We start from the raw sequence: 11,814 nt of genomic DNA on the forward strand, positions 1-11,814 counted from the left end.
CTGTGCAGCCTGCTTCCCAAAATTTCCTGGGCTAGTTAACTATGTCATTTCAATTTCTGAAGAAACCTAGCAGTTAAAGTGGTACATGGAAAGGCATTCATGCCCAAATTTAAATAATTTTTTTTTTTTTTTTACTTAAAGGAGATGGAGCTTCAGTGGTTGACTCCTGGAATAAGCCCATACATAGACATACTTGTGCCCTTTCACTAAAAACGGTCTTTTAGAGACAAAAACCCCTCACAACCATGCACTGGTGACAGTGTCTGCCAACACTCAAAACAACATATTGTCTTTCTACAGAAGAGTCACAGAACTGCAGTTTTTCCTACTTCTGACAGTAATAAAAATAAAAAAATAACACTGCATACACAAAAAAGAAAAGGAGTACTTTTGGAGAATGATGGATGAATATTAGCACTTCAGCCATAAATTTCTGAAAATATGCATCTTGAACCCTTCTGACTTTTAATTGTAAATTATGGCTGTTTCATGAAACATGGGGAGTTTTCCTGAAGAATTGAAAAGTGGTTTTTTCTCTCATTCTCCATAACATATAACCCCAGGAATTCTAGAGGAGACAGTGAGAGAAAATAATTAGTAATCCTCTTCAGAATAGCAACTATTTATCAATGCCCACCCTCACATACCTGCTGCTAATGAGCTCAAGGGATTGACATGCATATCAACACTCTACATCATTGTGAAAGAAGTAGTCCTTGATGCTTCTGTGGTAAACACAATGACACTTGCTTTGTACCTTAGATTCAAACAGCAGGAGACCAGTCTGTTCACTTAGTGATCACTAAGTGACCTGTGATCACTTCTTAAAAGCAAAATGGATAAAAAGAGAAGGCAATTTTAAAATAGGACTATCTGGGAAGCATCATCTCCTCGGATGGTAAGATTGACAAAGAGATAGACAACAGGTTAGCAAAGGCATATAGAGCTTTTGGAAAACTCCATAAAAGAGTTTAGTGTAATAAACACTTGAAGAAAAGTACAAAGATCAGTGTTTACAGAGCCATTGTGCTCTCTACTCTTCTATATGGATCCGAATCATGGGTCATCTACCGCCACCACCTGTGACTCCCAGAACGCTTCCATCAACACTGCCTCCGTACAATCCTAAACATCCACTGGTCAGATTATGTGACCAATACATCTGTTCTTGAAAAGGCAGCAGTTACGAGTATTGAGGCCATGTTGCTGAGAACACAGCTGCATTGGACAGGACACATCTCAAGGATGAAGGACCACCACCTCCCTAAGATCTTGCTTTATGGTGAACTTGCCACTGGCTGCTGCATGAGAGGAGCCCCAAAGAGGAGATACAAGGACTCCCTGAAACAACATCTCAGCCTTGGCCATATTGATCAACATAACTGGTCTACTCTGGCCTCCAATTGGGAGACAGGGAGACACACTATTCATAACGCTGCTGCTTCTTTTGAGAACGCATGCAGGATCATTCTCAAGGAGAAAAGACAATGCAGAAATAACCTTGTCTTGCCGATACCACCTAAGGAGTCTTTCTGCTGTGCCTTATGCAAACGGATTTGTCTATCTCTCATTGGCCTTTTTAGCCATCAGTGTACTTGTAGCAAGAATGGATAGAATCCTTCTCAAGTCTTCATTCGCGAAGCCAACCATGAATGAATGAATGAAAATAGAAGATAATTTTACTGATCCAATGTCTTTTTAATTTGCATAATTTTCTTAATAGAGAGATACTTTAGGATGCAAAAGACTGCTCTAGATTAAGAATATAAAAAAAAAAAGATTTGCAAAAAGCTTTGTTGTGTAACATTATAATTACATTTATTGCAAATTATCTTTCAATGATGCATGTATCAGTACCTGGTGAGCTGTAAATGTATATATATTTAAATTCCTCTGAATGTAAGAACATGGAGACAAGTCTTGGTCTCGCTGATGGGTTGTGGTTATTTGAGGCCACACATTGGACACATCAGGTCAGCAGGCACATTTCTGACTACATGAAGGAAATCAGCCCTCAAAAGATGGTAGGAAAGGTCACTAGCCATTTGCATTCAACTGAAAAATCAAAAGCAGACTAAATGAACATTTTAAGATGTGTTTGTTTTCCAGGATGCTGTGAGAGGTCAGTAGGAGTTGTGGAGAAATATATTGCCTTGGCCACGATAAATGCAATCAAGTACAAAAACTGCTGGACATAAAATATGTATGTGATCCATTGAAGTGGGATAAAAGGCCCCTTAAAAAGTGATACATGTTATTTTCTTGTGAAAGTGTCAGATAATATGATTTAGACACCACAGATCGATGCACAATGGACTTGTACAAGGTCTGGCTGGGACTGATTTGTCCTTCTAAAGTTTCTGGGGAAGGGGAACCTCAATCCATCCCACTCTGACCATTTTGATGCCAGTGCCAGTAAGAGATGCCCAGAGCCTGAGCAGGGTTGATAGATCAGCAGAAGAGCACCTGAAGGGGATTTCCCCAAGGGACAAGGGAATTCCAGCCACTCTGGTCAGTGAAACAGCTTCAGTGGGGACCCAGACTAAATGTCCCTATGATGACACATGGGGAGTGGGGAATAAACAAGAGGAGATGGAGATATGTGCACATCTGCAGAGCTTTGACCTTACTGGCACCACAGAGATGTGGTGTGATGGCTCCTGCGACTGGAGTGTTGGAATGGAAGGACACAGGCTCTTTAGGAGGGACAAGAAAGGGAGACAAGGAGGGGGTGTCACCCGATACGCCAGAGACCAGCTGGAGCTGGTTCATGGAGCTGTACCTGGGGATGGAGGAGGAGCTGACTGAGAGCTTGTGGGTCAGGAATAAAGGGAGGGCAAGGACAGGGATATGCTGCAGACTATGGGAAATCTGAGTAGATGACACCCTCTATAGACAGGAGCAGCCTCATATTCACAAGCCTTGGTCTTCATGGAAGTCTTAATCCACCCCAGTATAGAATCATGGAATCATAGGTTGGGAGGAACCTTAAATCCCATCCAGTTCCACGTCCTGCCATGGGCAGGGACACCTTCCACTAACCCAGGTTGCTCTAAGAGCCATCCAAGGGTCTTGGACACTTCTACGGATGGGCCAGCCACAGTTTTTTTGGGCAACCAGTGTCAGGGCCTCACCACCCTCACAGGGAAGAATTTCTTCTCAGCATCTAATTTAAACCTACCAGGAGTGGCTGGTGAGGAATATGAAGCTCAAGGGCAGCTTGGGCTGCAGGGACAACAAAATGGTGAAGTTCAAGACCCTCAGGGAGGAGGGCCTGTATGAATGGACAAGGAGCTCCTGGACCAACTCAAAACAAAAAAAGAAAGCCTGTAGAGAGTGAAACAATCACAGGTAGCCTGGGAAAAACATAGAGAAATTGTCCAGGCAGCCAGAATCAGGTTAGGAAAGCTAAAATGCTGGTAGAATCAAATCCATCCAGGGACATTAAAGGCAATAAGAAAAGTTTCTATAGGTATGTTGTTGGTAAAAGGAAAACCAGTGAAAATTTGGCTCCACTCTGGAAGAAAGCAAGAGATTCAGGATATGGAGAAGGCTGAGGTACTCAAAATTTTTTTGCCTTGATCTTCACCAAGAAGTGCTTCAATTATGCTGCCTGAGTTGCAGAAGGTGAAGGCAGGGACTGAAGAACTACGTACTTGAGGCCATTTAAGGAATCTGAAGGTGCACAAGTCCATTGGATCTGACAGGATGCAGGCTGTGAGGGAACTAGCAAACTAAGACACTATCCATCATATTGGCGACTTTCTACAATGGGGTTACAGCATTTGTGAACAAGGGAAGAGCAACTGATGTAATTTTCATCTTCCTATTCTCTACCCTTTCCTGCCTGTCGAAGAGAGTAAGCCAGCAGCTGTATGGGGCTTGGTTGATGTTTGTAGTCAACCCAACACAACTTTAAACGCAAAACATATGTTATTTTGGCATCCAGAATTATGCACACTGAGAAATAATCTGTCTGAATCTTCTCTCCTCACTTTTTACATCTGTTCTATTTTTCTCTCGAAGGATGTGCCTTCACTATTTTTGACTTGGAGAAATTTCTTTATTACATGTGACTCATGTGAATAAAACAGATTCACAGCTACTTCAGAAAAGACACTAGTGGAGAATTTTTTACTGAGCAAATAAAGCATGCAGTGCTTATATAAATATAGTGTGTGTATATATTTATATAAATATATATATGTGTGTGCACTTTCTACATGTCAGAGCTCTATATATATCATATTACATCTGGGAATACAGAGAACAAAGAGGAGCATTCCAAGGATGGTAATTAGGCTCATCAACCTAATCTAGCTCTTCTTCTTATGTATGCCAATATAATTTTCTTCCATTTAAGCAAAAATAAGTAGAGATGAGGGGAAGGGTGCTTGTTTGTAGGTATTTTATTTATGTCCCTGGTTTGTTACCATAGAATCAAAGAATAGTTTGACTGGGAAGGAACTTTTAAAGGTTATCCAGTCCAGTCTCCTACCATGAGCAAGGGCATCTTGAACTAGATCAGGTTGGTAAGAGTTTCGTCCAACCAACCTTTTCAAAGATGGTGCAGCCACCATCTCTCTCTGACCAACCCCTTTCAGTGTTTAACCACCTTCATTGTAAAAAACTTCAGGCTTATATCTAATATAAATTGACCCTCTTTCAGTTTAAAACCACTGCCCCTTGTCCAGTCATACCAGGCCCTGCTAAAAAGTTTGTCCACAGATATCTTGGTTTAGAGGCTCACAGGGAAGTGATGTTTTTTTCACATGGAAACAGGCAGTAGTGCTTGAAAGTCAGAAGTGCTTCCGTGTTTTAAAGCCATTTTTCCCTTTACTGAGAGATTTGCAAGTGGTTCATTAAAAAAGCTATCATTGCCCAGTGACCATAATAAGTAAGGCTTTCTTGTTCACAAAGACATTCAGGAGTCCAAGTGGCTTCCAGAAGAATCTGACCCAATATTTATACAATTCACATATATAGCACATCACTCACCATCTGCATTGGCTCCTCCACCTTTCCCATTCCTTTCCAGTTTCTGAGACATAACAGAAAGTGTTGTTCAGCTGTGGGAATGAGACCCATCTATTCACAAATGACTTTTCACTGAAAACATGTTTTAACCATAACGGTTGCATTCCCTAAATATTTCTGGGAGTCAGAAACCAGACTTCCAAACCAGAGCAGCCGAAGAAGAAGGTGTGATGAGGTTGGAAGGAAAATTTGCCCGGTCCCAGTGCAACAGCTGAGCTGACTGAATGGCGTGCACAGTTTGCATCTGTAACCACAGAGTGAGGAACAGAAATGGCTCAGTAAACATGTCCTAGTTAATCCCTCTGTGGCATAAAAGACTTCACTTCAACTGAAACTGCTTGAGCATTTTTAAACATTCAACAATCTTTTCCCCAGCCCCTACCACAGGCATTTGCAGTTAATTTCTTCTCCAATGGGTTGCTTTCTGTTTGTATTCGTGTCTGCCAAGCATTTAGACTGCCTGAATGGACTAACACACTCCTGAAGTCAGATAATGGACTGCCAAAAGTCCACAACAAGATGTCGAGTGTTGCTCTACTATTCTCATTGTACTAAATAGAAGGGCTACTTGAAACATCCTTGATACCACCAGCCCAGTAAATGGTCAGTCAACACCTTGATGTCAAGCAACCATTTCACAAAACTAAGGACCTTGTTTAGGCTGAAGGAAAGTGAAATGTGTGAATAATGTTCCAGTATGGGAGGTGCTGCAGTTTCTGATGGGTGCCATGCTCCTTTCAGGCACACATGCAACAGCTCTGTACCACCAGGGATCAAATGAACACTCCCTAGTTCTCACCTGACATCTTTCACAAATGACGGTGAAATTGTCTTGCACTGCCCTGTAAAAACCTCCATTGGTACACAGTTTGTTGGTTTACTACTGAGGAATCTGCCAGAGCTGCCTTTTTTCTCTTATTGTGAGGTCTCTGTACATAGTGATGATCTTTTTGTTTGTATTCCAATGTCACAGTGAATCAACTGAAAGTATTGACACTTTTGCAGACCAGACTATTTCCTGAAATGCAGCAAAGCACTGTTTTGATGGAACAACAGGCAAAGACTTATTAGGATTGTTTTACTGCCTCAAGACAGTCTGGATTTGCTTTCCTAGCCAGTGTATCATGACTTCAAACCAGGGAACATTGAGGACAATCACTTTGATAACCATCCCTTTTTATCTTCTTCCCCAAATAAGAGTCCTTCCCTTTATCTCTACAGTAAAATGGTGATGGACCAGGCCTGATCCCAGTAGATCTAACACAGATCCTTGTGCTTGCACTTTAACAATGGAGAAAGGAGAGGTTCCAGCTGTCCTTCCCTGGCTGTGCAGCAGTAACTGAGCTCCCATCAGTAGGAGTCCAGGCAGAGATTTTAGGACCAAGTAAGCAGTGCTGGCAAAGTCACTCTGAGGATGACTCCAGCTCCCACTTTGCCTCAGAATCTCTGACACGGCCCATGATATAGACTTGCCATTCTCTTTGTGGTTCAGAACACACAGAAACTGAAGGTGGAAGGAGACAAGGGGAGGATTGAGTGGCCCCTGCATGCAGCTGTTTCAACCATGAGGCTCTATGAACTATGAACATCACTGCCAAAAATAGCATGGGCAGAGTCAGCATCTCCTGTTCAAAAATGCTGCTTCAAGTTTATGCAACAGCAAATTTGGTTTTACCAATTTTTATCCAAGTTACTGGGACTGAATATTCATTGTAGAGGGACAGGAAGGGAAAAGGGTAGATATTTATCTGAACTAAATTTCCCAGGACTTCTGTGACTCTCCAGGTTTTCCAGTCTCTGAGAAGTGTGGTCTGGCTTTGAACAGTTGTGTTACCCTTAACTAACTTAAACAAAATTAATTTTATACCCAACCTCCTTGGAAGACTAATTCATATGACACAAGTCTGGCTAAAATTATTTCAAATGTCGGTGTTGTTTTAATACAAGTCTCAACTATTCCACAGGGGCCTCTTCTTTATCTGTTTTCATTGTGAGATAATCTGAATACATGCAGTGGAATTGGTTGCTTTGAGAATAGGAAAGATCATTCCTCTGAATACTAATTCACAGCTTTTATTAACCCAAAGTTAAGGGGTGGAGGAGTAGAAGGAAGAGAAAAAAGTGAATGTGCAAGCCAGAATTTGAGATTTATTTGAGAAGCAGGAGGTAAGAGGCATTTTTTTTCCAGATGCATTTTTCCAGAGGCATTTTCACCACAGATGTGTGTGCATATGTGATGGACTTTAATCACAGGTAGGTGCACAGATTTGCATGAGACTCCTGCACAGACTGCACTGTGCAGAAGCAGAAACAGCTGCATGACTGGCATCCTTGCCTGCATCTTCACCATTACCTTTTTTCTATTCTTATTACACTGAAGTCTCTTAACTAATTATGCAGGATCTTAGCCTGCTGTGTGATACTGTTGCCTTAGTCATAATTGCAAATGAGACATGAGATCTCAGCTGCACTGCTCCTTACAGGGGCACTACATCTTTGTCTGGCGCTAATTATTCCTTGCAGCTGACAATGAAACAAAAGACCAGAGAGTTAATTTTCAGTATAATGAAAAATCAGTATATGCTAATACGTTCTGTATTACTTTGCTTATTTACCTAGGAAACGCTGTTTGGCTTTGCAATGTGAATCCTTAAAAAAAAAGCAGTCAATAGATACATGGTGAGAACACAAGACACAAAGAAAACCATCAGATTTGTCTGCAAACCAGAGAGAGGACTTTCCATAAGCTGTTCTCAGGGAAGGTGGCAACTGAGCACAAGCTTTTTAAGGGGTTTTCTCCCATGTCGCTATAGCTTTGATGATGCCTCTTTCTTTCCACAGTATGTGGCACAGAATGGGTGGGTGTGTGACTGACCCAACAGAGAGCAGGGGGGATGGAGGCACACTCACAACACCCTTCCTAATCCTCCTCAAGAGCCATGACAGAGGAAAGAGGGAAATCTGCCCTGGAGGGAGATGACCACCCCTTCTCTCTGCAGAGGGCCCAAATGGAGCACCCCAAGGGCACTGAGGAGACCCAAACCAAAACCCTGACAACACAGCAAAACAGATCCCCTGGTGTCAGTGAAGCTGTGAGCAGATTCAGCCCATCACATGAGGAAAGAGGACTTATGAGTTATTCCTCCATTGTGGTACCTGCCTTGGTCTCATGAGTGAAGAGTGCAAGTCACCATCTAAAACCCAACTGATTCTGAAATACAGTCAAATATGTATTTTGCACATCTGTAGGTGTCCCTTTTGCTTGGACTTCACCATCAAACTCAGCCTTTCTCTGCTTGTGCATTGTTTAGATCAGGATTTTTGCCACACCTAGGACACCCTCAGAGACATACAGGTCTTTTTCCACTAGCCTCTGCAGTGCCATCAGCTCTGTGTTCACCTGTGGATAGAGTGGTCTGTTTTGTCCCACTTTGTTTTCTGTCCTCATTCCATTAGCTTGTATCTCAAATTCAGTACATGTTGAAGTGTTTTAATGTGTTGTGGTCCCTAAATAGTGTTTGTTGATTTTGTTGATCCTAATACAAATTAAGCAGGAATTAAGGAAGTGGAACTATTAGGTATCACCTTATAGCAGCCTTACAGCACCTAAAAGGATCCTGGAGAGTCACAGTGGTACACAGTGATTGAATAAGGGGGGATTTGCCTTAAAATGAAGAAGAGTAGATTTAGATTATAAATTAGGAAGAAAGTCTTTGGTGTAAAGGTGGTGAGGTCCTGGCACAGGTTTCCCAGAGAGATTATAGACTCCCCATCCTTGGAAGTGTTCAAGGTCAGGTTGGACAGGGCTTGGAGCAACCTGGTCTAGTGGAAGGTGCCCCTGCCCATGGCAGTGGGTGGTACAAGATAATGTTGAAGGTCCCTTCCAACCCAAACAATTCTGAGATTCTGTGATTCTAGAACCATATTTTTTCCTGAGAATATTACCTTGGAGTGATGCATCATTCAAATGTACTAATAAAAAATAAAACATGTATTCAGATCTTTCTTTCACTTTCTGTGATGTAGTTTAAATTCATAAAGTCTAACATTTTCCAGTCAGATATTATGCAGACGGCTAACACTTACAGTTTCGTGGAATGCCATGTGATGTTTCAGGACAAGGCTTACTCAGTCCCTCTTATCGAAGTCATTCCTATTCTTCCATCCTTATGCAGCCATATTTTGAGAGAGAAGAAAAATGAATGTGATAAATGCAGAAAACAATTACCATCAGGAGAGAGGTTGTGCCTTATCCTCACAGCCTGAAGGAAGACAAGGAATGCTGAACACTAGTCTTTTTGTAGCTCGAGTCTCTAATCGAGGCAGTATTTTGTTCTTTATAAGATATGTGAAATGCAGCTCATAAAATTATGTCCATTATTTGAAAAAAAGAAAAGAAATAAAGAAATAGTCAATGCACCATGAAAAGCACTTAAAAACATCTTCTCAAGGTTAATTTCTACAGGCAAAGTTTTACATGATTAATAATAGAAACTAGGGGAAAAAATAAGTTCAGATTCTTATATTCCTCTTCTAATCATTATTATTAATCAAATCATTTTCAGAGGTGTCTGGGTATTTCGCATAAAAATACTGAAGACTTCTTTGGAGAAAGTATGTGTTCAACATGAACTCTTTTCCCCTTGTTTCAAATATATTTTTAATACAACCAAGTGCTACTCCATTTCAGTAAATTCAAGCTCTACCTAAATAATAATGAAGTGTATATTTTATTTTTGACTATTTTAGTCTTTACACAATCTATTGTTCTGGAGTCACGAGGAAAAACCCTCCTCAGAAGAGAAGCTTAACCCAGAAACAGTCAGCATTTGTTACATTTCATTATTTCCAATACTACATACTTTTTTTTATTATTAAATATTGAAGTATTCCCACATGACTGGCTGAAAACGTTTCCCTTCAAAGTGTAGAAAATGTCTAGCATCATTTGCTTAATATTTTCATGCACAGTTGCATGTGAGGGAACACGATTCATGATGGGAACAGTTCTGGGCGTGGAGAGAAGCCTGCAGCGATTGAGGGACTTTGTCATGTGGACTTTGCTGTTATTATGTGGTTTTATTGTGTTCAAACTGCACAGTGCACAGCCTGGACAAGCTCAGGCTTGCCATGAGTTTGCCCCCACTCCTCCCCCTTTTGCCGGTGTCCCTATGCTGGTTTGTCCCTCTGCTTGTCGGTCTCATGCTCCGCCCTATGGTCTGGCTTGTTCCGCTCCCGAGTGGATAAAAGGAGAGTGGGCACGCCTGAATAAAGAACTCTGCTTGAAACCTTCCTTGTGTCCCATCCCCCCTTCGGACCACGTCAGTCGAACTTTCACAAATACAGGCATAAACTCAGGGGGGAGGCAGGGCCAGAAAGTCCTCTGTCATGAAATGGACAATTTGTGAAGGCTGTGGGATTCTCAGAAAAATAGGGATCTATTAAGCAAATTAAACTTTAGGCTGATGATTAGGAAAATGTTCTCAGCACCCAGACTGGTTGGTCCATGTGGGCACGACAAGTTCCAGCTACGGAGGTGGAAATTGAAGACTTTATTGACCATGTTACCAACCTGTTAGTTTGAGTTTGGGCAGGACACAAATGTCACACCAAAAGGAAGAAAAGTCAACCCACACAGGACAGGCAGCTTCTTTGTTATTCTGAGGGCTCCACTGGTAAGAAAAATGTTGTACATCTGCCTTGCATCAGTAGGCCCTGATTTACATGGCAGAATATACCACCTAAGGAGTCTTTCTGCTGTGCCTTTTGCAACCAGACGTGTCTATCTCGTATTGGCCTTTTTAGCCACCAACGCGCTTGCAACAAACGTGGGTAGTGCCCTTTCCAAATCTTCGTTTGCAAAGCCTAGCCATGATGATGATGATGATGATATGGCAGGTGTAATTATTGATGAAAAGCAGTTAAGCTATTTTACTTCAGAGGGTTTCATTCTAAGGCAAATCCAGCTACATCCCAAGTGGCTGCCAATTCATACCTCAGAGTGCATGACAGAGAGTGTGTTTCATTCTCCTGAGGTGTGTGGCACTGCCAGGTTCTCTGAGGCAGGAGGCAGGATGCCATTATGCTTAGCTTGGACTGGCAGTAGTCAGTGACCCAGGCTTTCTCAGAAGCCCTACAGCTTGAGAAACACAAATTTACCTCCCTTGACCTTCTCTGCAGCTGCTAGACTGAACAGCAGTTTTAAAAGCATAAATTAACTTAGTGACTCCTTCAAAACAGAAGTGATTCAGGAAGTACAATGGATAACTGCTTCCTCAAAACCTCAAGTCATCAAACAAATGCACAGGAGACCTTTAATTCAATGGTTTTTATAACATGATTTAACTAATATAATAGAGACTTGAGCCAGGTCATTTCAAACACAAGTAATCCAGTATGAAGGTGAGTACTAAAAAAAAAAAATTAGCACAAAATCAAATTTCTTCATGGAAAGGGAATGCATAGGTTGTGAAGTCAACAACAAGAACATGTACCAATTTAGTGAACATCACAGTTGTCTGAGAGATCTATGGATTCTAAATTTGCAAAGAGTTTGGACTGATAGATATGTGTCACCTTAGATGCACAACTATAAACCCTTTTATTAAATAGTATTAAGAAGGCAAAGGTGTAAATGCTGACTCTGGCTGACTTACCTGTTTTAGACAATGTATGTCCACCTTCAGACTTTTCCTAATTAATGGAAGGTTTTGAAATTAATAGCTTATAAGCACTTAACTTTATATACGTAGCATTGTCCAAATATAGCCACAAACA

The sequence above is a fragment of the Manacus candei genome, unplaced genomic scaffold (genome assembly GCF_025592945.1).
Source record: "Manacus candei isolate 608988 ecotype Guabito, Panama unplaced genomic scaffold, ASM2559294v1 h1tg000068l, whole genome shotgun sequence".
NCBI lineage: Eukaryota > Metazoa > Chordata > Aves > Passeriformes > Pipridae > Manacus > Manacus candei.